Source organism: Archocentrus centrarchus, chromosome 4, assembly GCF_007364275.1.
Source record: "Archocentrus centrarchus isolate MPI-CPG fArcCen1 chromosome 4, fArcCen1, whole genome shotgun sequence".
NCBI lineage: Eukaryota > Metazoa > Chordata > Actinopteri > Cichliformes > Cichlidae > Archocentrus > Archocentrus centrarchus.
In genome coordinates, this window is record NC_044349.1 from 35,980,185 (window position 1) to 35,990,719 (window position 10,535).

Sequence of the window (10,535 nt, forward strand, 5' to 3'; positions counted from 1 at the left end):
TTTTCCACTGTGCCCAGTAGGCTTTAGTGGCGGGTCCACAAGTGGCTACGTCAGCCCAGGGTGGCCAACCTCACCCCTTTTCCATCCATTCCACCACAGGGGCTATGTCTGCGTCAGCCCTTTGGGCAGCCGCAAGCTGTTCTGGGGTCCACCCACTGAATGGTTTTGAGTGGGGCAACTCACTCAACCGGTGGATGCTTGGGTGACCTACAGAACCATCGCTACTGCCGACCTGAGGGTCCACTACCCCCACTCGAGGGTGCCCTGGGGGGTTAATGATGGTAGGGGGGGTCCATTAGGTTGCACTGCACACCTTTATGCTGGAACTGGCTACTGTAGAATTTGGGATCTGGAGCCATGCAGGGGCACGACGTACGGCATGGCCTCCTGGAAAGTGCATCGGCATTTTGGTGGCTTTTTCCAGGCCGATGCAACACTTTGAAGTTGTACTCTGCCAGCTTCTCTAACCAGCGGGCGAGCTGGCCCTCTGGCTCCCTCAGCCTAGTTAACCAGCGGAGGCTGCTATGATCAGTGCGAACCGTGAAGGGCCTGCCCAACAAATACTGTCTGAAATGGGACGTGAACTCTACAACCGCCAGGAGCTCTCGTCTGGTCGTGCAGTAGTTTTGTTCGGTGGCTGACAGCCGCCTGCTCCCATAAGCCAGGACCCTCTCCTCGCCTCCCTGTACTTGGGAGAGGACTGCGCCGATCCCACAGTCACTGGCATCCGTATCGAGAAAAAACTCGCCCTGATCCCGGACAAGAGCCCCCAGTGTTACCGACCAGATTGCGGCTCCCAACCGTGGTAAGGAGACCCCTGGCGTATTCTTCACTCGTACTTCGCTCGTAGTGGGTAACAAGCCTGCTTCTTCACAGTGAGTCAGCTTCCGCCATGCGTAGAAAGACAGCAACTCCCACGATTTCAGCAACAAAACTTTATTTTTCATCCGCCCCCGAACACACTTTTTCTTTCCCTCTCCTGCGCTAGCCCGCAACACACACACAAGGCGGCGCAGAGGACAACTAACACATCGCGGTCCCTCCAAGCCTAATACATGGCCCCTCCCACCTGGAATACATCCCCCACAAGGCTGCAATCCTAAAGCGGAAGGCTCTGCCTGTAACACAGACTAAGGACAACATGGAGAAGCTGGCTGAGCTGCAAGAGATGATTCTGTCATGGGAACAGGTGAAAGCAGCAGCAAAGAGACTGCTGAGAGGGTAGAGGACCTAAGCTGCAGCTTTACATCTCAGATGGGAATAAAAGACCAGCTGGAACCATTTAGCATAAAATTAAGTCAAAAACAGCTTTTTAACAGTGAAATGAAACAGTTACCAACTTCATTGATCAGCTCTTATTGCATTTAAATAAAGAGAGATCATTTAGAAAAGTTGATTATTTATTGATATACAGAATTCAGTTAATCTCTTTGGCAGTTAGACTCTACTTGGCTCCACATCAAAAGGAGGCAGTTGAGGTGGCTTGAGCATCTGACTAGGATGCCTCCTGGGCACCTCTTGGGTGAGGTGTTTGAGCATGTCCTACCGGGAGGAAGCCCCGGGGCAGATCCAGGACACGCTGGAGAGATTATATCTGTTGGTTGGCCTGGAAACACCTTGGGGTCCCTCTGGATGAACTGCTGGAGCTGGCTGGTGAGAGGGAAGTCTGGGCTTCTCGGCTTAGGCTGCTGCCCCCACGACCCGGCCCCAGATAAGTGGAAGAAAATGAACGAATGAATGGATGGATGGATGGATGGATGGATGGATGGATGGATGAATGGATGGATGGCCCAAAATAGGAGGGAATCCCAGCAATGATAAATATTAGGGCAGAACCCCTGGAGTCAAGACTTTGGTGGTGGTGAAGATAAAGATGGAAGTTTGGATGGCACACTGAGTTATTTGGATGAGGTGGAGATGGGGAGGAGGTTGGTTGCACAAACGAGTCTGTAAGAAAGAATGACAGGTAAGCAGTGAGATTTTAAAGTATGCAAAGTGGAGACTGATTGGTTTAAAGTACACAGACAGAAAGATGATTGGAGTAGAGCAATGATGTCAGCTTTGAGTTTGACAGCATGGAAAAGCAGAATAGATGTGAAGAATAAACTAACAGCCAAAACCCAAGAAAGCAGACAGAGGAGTGAAAACAGATCTCCTTATGGAAGCTATGCCTAAGCTTCATTAGAAAACCTTTCAGTGGCCTTACTGTGTATCATTTACATTTTATTCAAGAACCTTTATTGTTCACAGGGATCAGCTGATAAGAAGAAATTTTTATTGCACTGCTGGTATATTCAAAGCAATAAAAGTGTAATATGACAAAGAGTTTAAGTCCATATCTGTTAGAAACACTGATGGATGTGCAGACTGTTTCTGCTGAATACTAAACTCATTTTGCTTTGTAAAAATGTATCATGAACTATATTACTGTATATTACTGTATTATCCATCCATCCATAAACTTTCTTCTGCTTATCCAGTTCAGGGTCCTGAGAGTCTGGAGCCTATCCCAGCTGACATACGGCAAAAGGTAGGGTACACCTACCTGTTATTGTACTATATTTGTATGTTGCACTCAATGTGACCCCGTGTCCTATATTGAGATTCACAGCCAGCTAAACTCTCTCTTACATCACTTCCTCCAAGGAACAGGCGCGTGTTGTAGTTGGACAGGATTTAATGTAAAAAAGTGTGAAACTGAAACAATACAAAATACAGAAAAAGTACTCAGTATACAATTATAATTCAATTCAATTCAATTCAATTCAATTCAATTCAATTCAATTCAACTCAATTTTATTTATATAGTGCCAAATCACAACAAAGAGTCGCCTCAAGGCGCTTTGTATTGTGGGTAAAGACCCTACAATAATACAGAGAAAACCCAACAGTCAAAACGACCCCCTATGAGCAGCACTTGGTGACAGTGGGAAGGAAAAACTCCCTTTAAACAGGAAGAAACCTCCAGCAGAACCAGGCTCAGGGAGGGGCAGTCATCTGCCGCGACCGGTTGGGCTGAGGGGAGAGAAAGACATGCTGTGGAAGAGAGCCAGAGATTAATATCAATTAATGATTAAATGCAGAGTGGAGTATAATATTCATCCTGCTGTAACCAGGTTTCTGTAAGGCAGAATAAATCAATACGTTGATCAATTATTAAATCATTTACTAATAGGGACTTGAAAGAGAGAGACCTAATGTTTAACAATCCACATTTAATTGTTTTATTTTTTGGTGCAGTTGATGAAGCTGTATTATTTATTGTTTTTGAATTTTTATGCTTAAATAGCTTTTTGCTGATTTTAGCTTTGGTTTTTGGTGGTCTGGGAGCAGGCACCGACTCTATGGGGATGGGGTTTTGGGGGGATGGCAGGAGGAGAGAAGCGGCAGAGAGGCGTGTAAGACTGCAACTCTGCTTCCTGGTCTCAACCCTGGGTAGTCAGTTTTTAGGAGGGTTAATAAATTTGGCCAGATTTCTAGAAATGAGAGCTGCTCCATCCAAAGTGGGATGGATGCCGTCTCTCCTAACAAGACCAGGTTTTCCCCAGAAACTTTGCCAATTATCTATGAAGCCCACGTCATTTTTTGGACACCACTCAGACAGCCAGCGATTCAAGGAGAACATGCGGCTAAACATGTCGCTCCTGGTCTGATTGGGGAGGGGCCCAGAGAAAACTACAGAGTCCGACATCGTTTTTGCAAAGTTACACACCGAGTCAATATTAATTTTAGTGACCTCCGATTGGCGTAACCGGGTGTCATTACTGCCGACGTGAATAACGATCTTACCAAATCTACGATTAGCCTTAGCCAGCAGTTTCAAATTTCCATGAATGTCGCCTGCTCTGGCCCCTGGAAGACATTTGACTATGGTCGCCGGTGTCTCTAGCTTCACGTTTCTCAAAACAGAGTCGCCAATAACCAGAGTTTGTTCCTCGGCGGGTGTGTCGCCGAGTGGAGAAAAACGGTTAGAGACGTGAACAGGTTGGTGGTGTACCCGGGGCTTCTGCTTAGGACTACGCTTCCTCCTCACCGTCACCCAGCCGGCCTGTTTTCCCTGCTGCTCGGGATCTGCTGGGGGGGAGCTAACGGCGGCTAAGCTACCATGGTCCGCACCCGCTACAGGGGCCTGGCTAGATGCAGGATTTTCCAGGGTGCGGAGCCGAGTCTCCAGTTCAGAAAGCCTGGCCTCCAGAGATACAAACAGACTACATTTATTACAAGTACCGTTACTGCTAAAGGAGGCCGAGGAGTAACTAAACATGTGACACCCAGAGCAGGAAAGTGCAGGAGAGACAGGAGAAGAAGCCATGCTGGTAGTGAGTCGGCTAAGGGCTAAGCTACTAGCTGAGCTAAGCTAGCGAATTTCTAAAAACAAATAAAGTGAGTAATGTGAATACAGGTGATTCAGCAGAGTATGCTATTTAAAGTAGGTGAAGATTACACTAAAATATGTTATTATCCAGATAAATCGAGTTATACAGATATAACAGCTAACAGACAGCAAAACACTGTGCTCCGAAACAGGAACAGGAAGTGATACAATACCGCAGTGAGAGCCAACACCAAGTGACAGCGCCACCAAACTCATGCACGCCTTGATTCCAGACCAGAATTATAATATGATCACATAAATCAAATTAACATCTCCTTTGATATATAAGGCACATTAAAGGGTTCATTCCAATTTAGCGGTCGCACTGCATGAACTCAGATTGGATTCACTAGATTGACACATATAGCATATCAAACATCTCAAACTTATTTGAATAATCACACGCATACTATCTTACAAACACATACAACCTTGAAACTTACTCATATTGCCACTCAAAGGGATATGAAGGAGCGGATGGCTTTGGATTGTCAGAGATGCACCATGCTTTCTCTACCTCCTGAGAAAACTACTTCCGTTCACTTCTTCTATTTACAAATCAGCCCAACATAGCGCATTGTGAAAACCTGTGCCCCCCACAGGCTCGGAGAGGCAACAACAACAGTTCCAACACACTCCCCACCTGGCATTATTGTAAGAATGCCACTATAATCTATTTAAACATTGAACTAATCTCTTAGAGACAAAAGAAGGATACAATCCGAAATAGGTCTATAGAAGATCTTGGTAGTCTTGTCATGCGTAACCTTCACTTCCACTTTCCTCACAACTCCATCTCTGCTTGGAAGGGTCTTCACAATGACTCCCATAGGCCATTCATTTCTTTTTAGTTGCTTGTCTTTTAGAAGGATCACATCCCCTTCCTTCAAGTTTGGTCTGTTGCGCTGCCATTTCTGACGACTCTGGAGCATGTTGAGGTATTCTTTCTGCCATCTGGCCCAGAATGTGTCAGCAAGGGCTTGAACTCTCTTCCACTGATGTTTATGCATGTCGGCCATGGTGAAGTCCCCAGGTGGAGTTGGGATTGGACCAAACTTCTGGGTGAGTAGAGTCAAGGGGGTCAGGATCAAAGGGGCCTCTGGATCTGAAGAAACAGGTACCAAGGGCCTCGCATTAATAGCCGTGACCTCGGCCATTAATGTTGTCAGGACCTCGTGAGTTAGAGTAGGGTTCCCTGCTTGTAGGAGCATTGACTCTAGGATGCGTCGTGAGATGCCTATCATACGCTCCCAGGTGCCACCCATGTGAGATGAGTGGAGAGCATTGAACACCCAGGAACACCTTTGTTTGTGTAAGTAGTCCTCCACACTTGTCTCACCAGACTTGGGAGGATCCAGCTTCAGTTCCTTGGAGGCACCGATGAAATTGGTGCCACAGTCTGATCTTAACTGTTTAGCGGGGCCTCTGATTGCAAAAAATCTACGAAGAGCATTGATAAAACTGGATGAGCACAAAGTTTCAATCACTTCAATATGAATGGCCCTTGTAGACATACAAGTGAACAAGACTGCCCATCTCTTGCTGTTAGCTTGACCACCTTTAGTGCGGCGTGTTGTAACATCCCACGGTCCAAATACATCAAGGCCAACAAAAGAAAATGGCGGACTACTCTGTAAGCGTTCAGCAGGCAAGTCTGCCATAATTTGTTGCTCTGTTCTGCCTCGAAGCTTTCTGCAGGTGACACATTTGTGTATTACACTGCTGATGGATCTCTTAGCACCAACTATCCATAAGCCACTTGCTCTCACCGCTCCCTCAGTGAAGTGTCTCCCTTGGTGCTGGACGGCTTCATGGTGATGTCGAATGAACAGTGTAGCAATGTGATGCTTTCCTGGTATCAGAAGAGGGTTGGCTTCATGACTTGGCAAGTTGGACTCTGCAAGTCGTCCTCCCACACGCAGTAAGTTTTCATGATCAATCATTGGATTAAGTTTATGAAGGGAACTGTTACATGGTATGTCTCGTTTTGCCATGATACACTTTATTTCCTCTGCGTAAACTTCATGCTGGACACACCTGATGATTGTGTGCTCTGCGTGAGTTAAAGCTTCACCTGTGAGACTAGCCTTACAAAGGTGCCAGCTGCTACAACCACCACCATCTTTGGACTTGAAACTGTGAGAGATGTGATGGAGGTAGGCCACTGCTTTGACGAGGGGAGTCCATTTTGAAAACCTTTCAAAGCGGGATGAACCTAAGGCATCTGGAGCAGTTGTGGTCACAAGCACAGTCACATTCTGTCGAATTTCAACATCTAACTCTGGATCGACAAGTTCAAATGGACCTTTTTCTAGGGAAATGCTCTCATGGTTGAGAAGAAATGCTGGGCCGTACAACCATGAGGTACTAACAAGTTTCTCTGCTGCTACAGACCGAGAGCCATGATCAGCGGGATTGTGCTCTGTTGGTACATATCTCCACTGGTCTGGTAGGGAAAACAGCTTGATCCTCTGTACACGATTGTTTACATATACATGAAATCTTCTGTTTTGATTGTTAATGTATCCCAACACCACTTTACTGTCACTGTAAAACGTTGTCCTGTCAATCTTTATTTTCAGTTCTTCCTTGAGAACCTCCGACATCTCCACAGCAAGCACTGCTGCGCAAAGCTCCAATCGGGGAATGGTGAGCTCTGGCACAGGAGCCAGTTTGGCCTTACCTATGACAAACCCAACTTCGTTGTGCCCATCTTCATGTGTGACCTTCAGGTAGGCCACTGCTGCGATGGCTTTCACCGAGGCATCTGAGAACAGACAAAGCTCGATGAAGGTGGCTTGTGAGATGGAGAACGTGACATAGGTACGAGGAATGTGTAGGGTTGTGAGACTCTGTAGTGAATCGTGCCATCTTCTCCAATCATCACACATGTCTTGTGGCAACGGGCTGTCCCACTCAAGGTTGCTGCTGGAGAGCTGTCTGAGAAGAAGTCTGCCTTTGATGGTTACAGGTGCAAGCAAGCCAAGAGGATCGAACAAGCTGTTTACTGTCGAGAGTACACCACGGCGAGTGAAGGGTTTCTGCTCCTGTGGAACATGGAATGTAAATGTGTCCGATACAGGGTTCCAACTTACTCCTAAGCTGCGTTGGATTGGAAGCTCCTCAGTTGTTAAATCGAGATCTTTGATATCTTTGGCCCTATCCTCAGGGGGGAAAGCGTTCACAACTTCCACTTTGTTGGAAACAATTTTGTGGAGACGTAGATTTGAGAGGGCAAGCATTTTTTGAACTCTCTGTAAAATGTCAATAGCCTCAGCTTCGGTTGAGAAGGACTTTAATGCATCGTCCACATAGAAGTCTTTCTCTATGAAGTTTCGGGCGTCAGTTCCGTATTCACTTTCTGCCTCCTTTGCTGCCATTCTCAGCCCATAGATCGCCACTGCTGGGGAGGGACTGTTACCAAAGACGTCCACCCTCATTCGATAGTCTACTACATCTTTGGTGAGGTCGTTGTCTTCGTACCACAGGAAGCGAAGGTAATCTCTGTGACCTTCCTGGACTACAAAGCAGTAGAACATTTGTTCGATGTCAGCAGTGATGGCAACAGGTTCTTTCCTGAAGCGAAGCAGCACACCCAAAAGTGTGTTGTTCAGGGCCAGAAAGCAGTATGTCGTTGAGGGACACTCCATCAAACCGCGCACTCGAATCAAACACCACACGTATCTTTCCTGGCTTTTGCGGATGGTATACACCAAATATCGGGAGATACCAGTTCTCTTTGTCTTTGTTGTGAGGTGGTGCAAGTTCTGCATGTTGGTTGTCGAGCATTTTCTGCATGAATTCAACGAAGTGTGCCTTCATTTCTGGTTTCTTGTCGAGCATGCGTCGCAGGGACATGAGCCGCTGGTAGGCATAGGACCAGTTGTCAGGAAGTTCGCGTCTGGGGGTTTGAAATGGGAGTGGTGCAACCCAGCTGTTAGTGTCGTCTTTGAAGAATCCCTCCATCTTCTTCAGGAAGATCATGTCTTCAACGGAATGAGCGAGCTGGTTATCTTTATTGGTGCGACAAAACACAGCCTCTCCTAAATTCTCAACTGTGAGCTGTTCGTGTGGGTGAACAGGTAGCAACTTATTGGAAATGGTTTTGGCTTGGCTCAGACTAAAGTCCTCCTTCACACTGAAGCGACTGTTGCATGGAGTGAGATAGCTTGGGCGGCCATTGTCCAATACATGTGTTTTCAGAGCGTTCACGTCACTTGGCTTGTGAGCGTTGCCAAGACACATCTCCCCGATGATGACCCAGCCCAGGTCAAGCTTCTGTGCAAATGGGTCATTGTGTTTGCCGTTAATTTGCTCCCTCACCTTGTGAACTCTCAGAAGGTTTCGTCCTATTAGCAACAGTATATCTGCACTTGGGTCGAGAGGCGGGATTTCAGCAGCTATTGCTTTCAAATGGCGGTGGTGTAAAGCAGCTTCTACAGTGGGTATCTCTTCTCTTTTGTTGGGGATGGCATTGCACTCTATGAGAGTGGGGAGAGAAAAACTCATTTTTCCATCTAATGACTCAACTATGTAGTCACATGCTCTTCTACCAGTCACTTGTGCTTATACCACTACAGGTTCTCAGTGTGTATGGTTCAGTTGGGCTTTGTATATCGAATATGTCAAAAAACTCTGTCTTTGCAAGAGACTGGTTGCTTTGATCGTCGATTATCGCATACATTCGTTTGATGTTGTCTCGCTGACCTTTGGGATAGACTTGCACCAAGCAGATCTTAGAACAGGATTTCCCTGCAATCTCATTTCCACATACCTCTGTACATGTGGCAGTAACATCTGAGTCCTGTGCAGTTGTTTGCTCCCCGCCGTGCTCTCTATGGAATGAGGGAGGCTTGGACATCTGTGGAGCAGGGCCAGGGTGAAGAGCTGCCAGGTGTTTCTCACTGTCACACTCTTCACACTTAATCGTGACTGTACAGTCTTTGGCTCGGTGGCCGGTGGAAGCAAGGCAGCGATAGCAGATGTTATTGTCTTTGAGCAGCCTTTTCCTGTCGTCAAGCAGCATAGTTCTGAAACCCCTGCATCTTTTAAGTGGGTGGGGTTTGTGATGTATAGGACACTGTCTTTTAATGTCTTCACCTGCTTCTTTGGTCCTGCATCCCTCTGATGCTACGTCTGTCTTGTGCACTGTGACTGATAGCTTTTGGTTGTAGTTACCTGTTGATTTCCCTTTTTTGTAGCTGGATGTGTGATTGGCATGCGAGAGAGTCATTGTGTTGAAAGTTGTGGCGAAACTTGGGTCATTCCTTGCTTTGGCTTGACCTTTCACAAATTCCACAAAGACTGAGAAGGGTGGGAAGCTAACATGGTGATCTTCTTTAAACTTTGAACCCACCATTGTCCATTTTTCTTGGAGATGGAAGGGCAGCTTCTCCACTATTGGTCCTACTCCCCTGGCTGTGTCAAGGTAACTTAACCCTGGTAAATATCCATCTAGTTTCGCCGCTTGGAGTTCACACAGCAGATCTGACAGATCACGAAGCTTGTGTGGTTCTTTACTGGAGAGCTTTGGAAAACTTTGTATCCTAGCAAACAGGGAGTTTTCTATTGCCTCTGGTGAGCCATAACATTCTTCTAGTCTTGACCATATCATGTTCAAACCGGCAGGTGGATGCTTTATGTTAACTGCTTTCAGTCTCTTGGCATGTTCAGAAGACTCAGGTCCCAACCACTTTATGAGTAGATTCATTTCTTCACTGGCTGTAAGACCAAGGTCCTTGATGGTGCTCTGAAATGTGGCTTTCCAGCTAAGGTAACTCTCTGACTTATCATCAAATTCTGACAGTCCTCCAGTTACTAGCTGGCTCTTAGCTAGAAATCTGGCTAGGTCACTCGTTGTGCTGTCAGCATTATTGTGTGGGCTTAGTCCCCGTTGTGGCATAAACGGATATTGCATCAGTTCCTGTTTGGGACTGCGAGGTGTGTACACTACTGGTTGTTCACATTGTTCATTTCGATAATTGCTGTCATCATGCTGAAATGTATCTCTATTGTCTTGAGCCAGGTCAGTATAATTGTGCATATTCACGTACTCACTCACTTTTTCCTCTGGGGTTGTTTGTTGAGCTCAAAAATGTCAATTGAGCTGCTGCTGCCTCCATCACCTCTGCTTTAGCCACGGCTGCATCAGCTTCCTTTT

The 10,535-nt window shown here is 46.5% G+C and overlaps 1 long non-coding RNA gene across 1 annotated transcript; it reads right to left on the reverse strand.

The window, feature by feature from the left end:
* Nucleotides 1-1,324: 1,324 nt before the first annotated feature.
* LOC115779583 (uncharacterized) lies at nt 1,325-5,462 on the reverse strand. The gene is made up of 3 exons (XR_004019905.1): nt 4,819-5,462; nt 2,546-2,697; nt 1,325-1,947 (listed from the first exon to the last, which is right to left on the reverse strand). It is a non-coding gene; the product is annotated as an uncharacterized LOC115779583 (long non-coding RNA).
* Between the last annotated feature and the right edge of the window lie 5,073 nt (nt 5,463-10,535).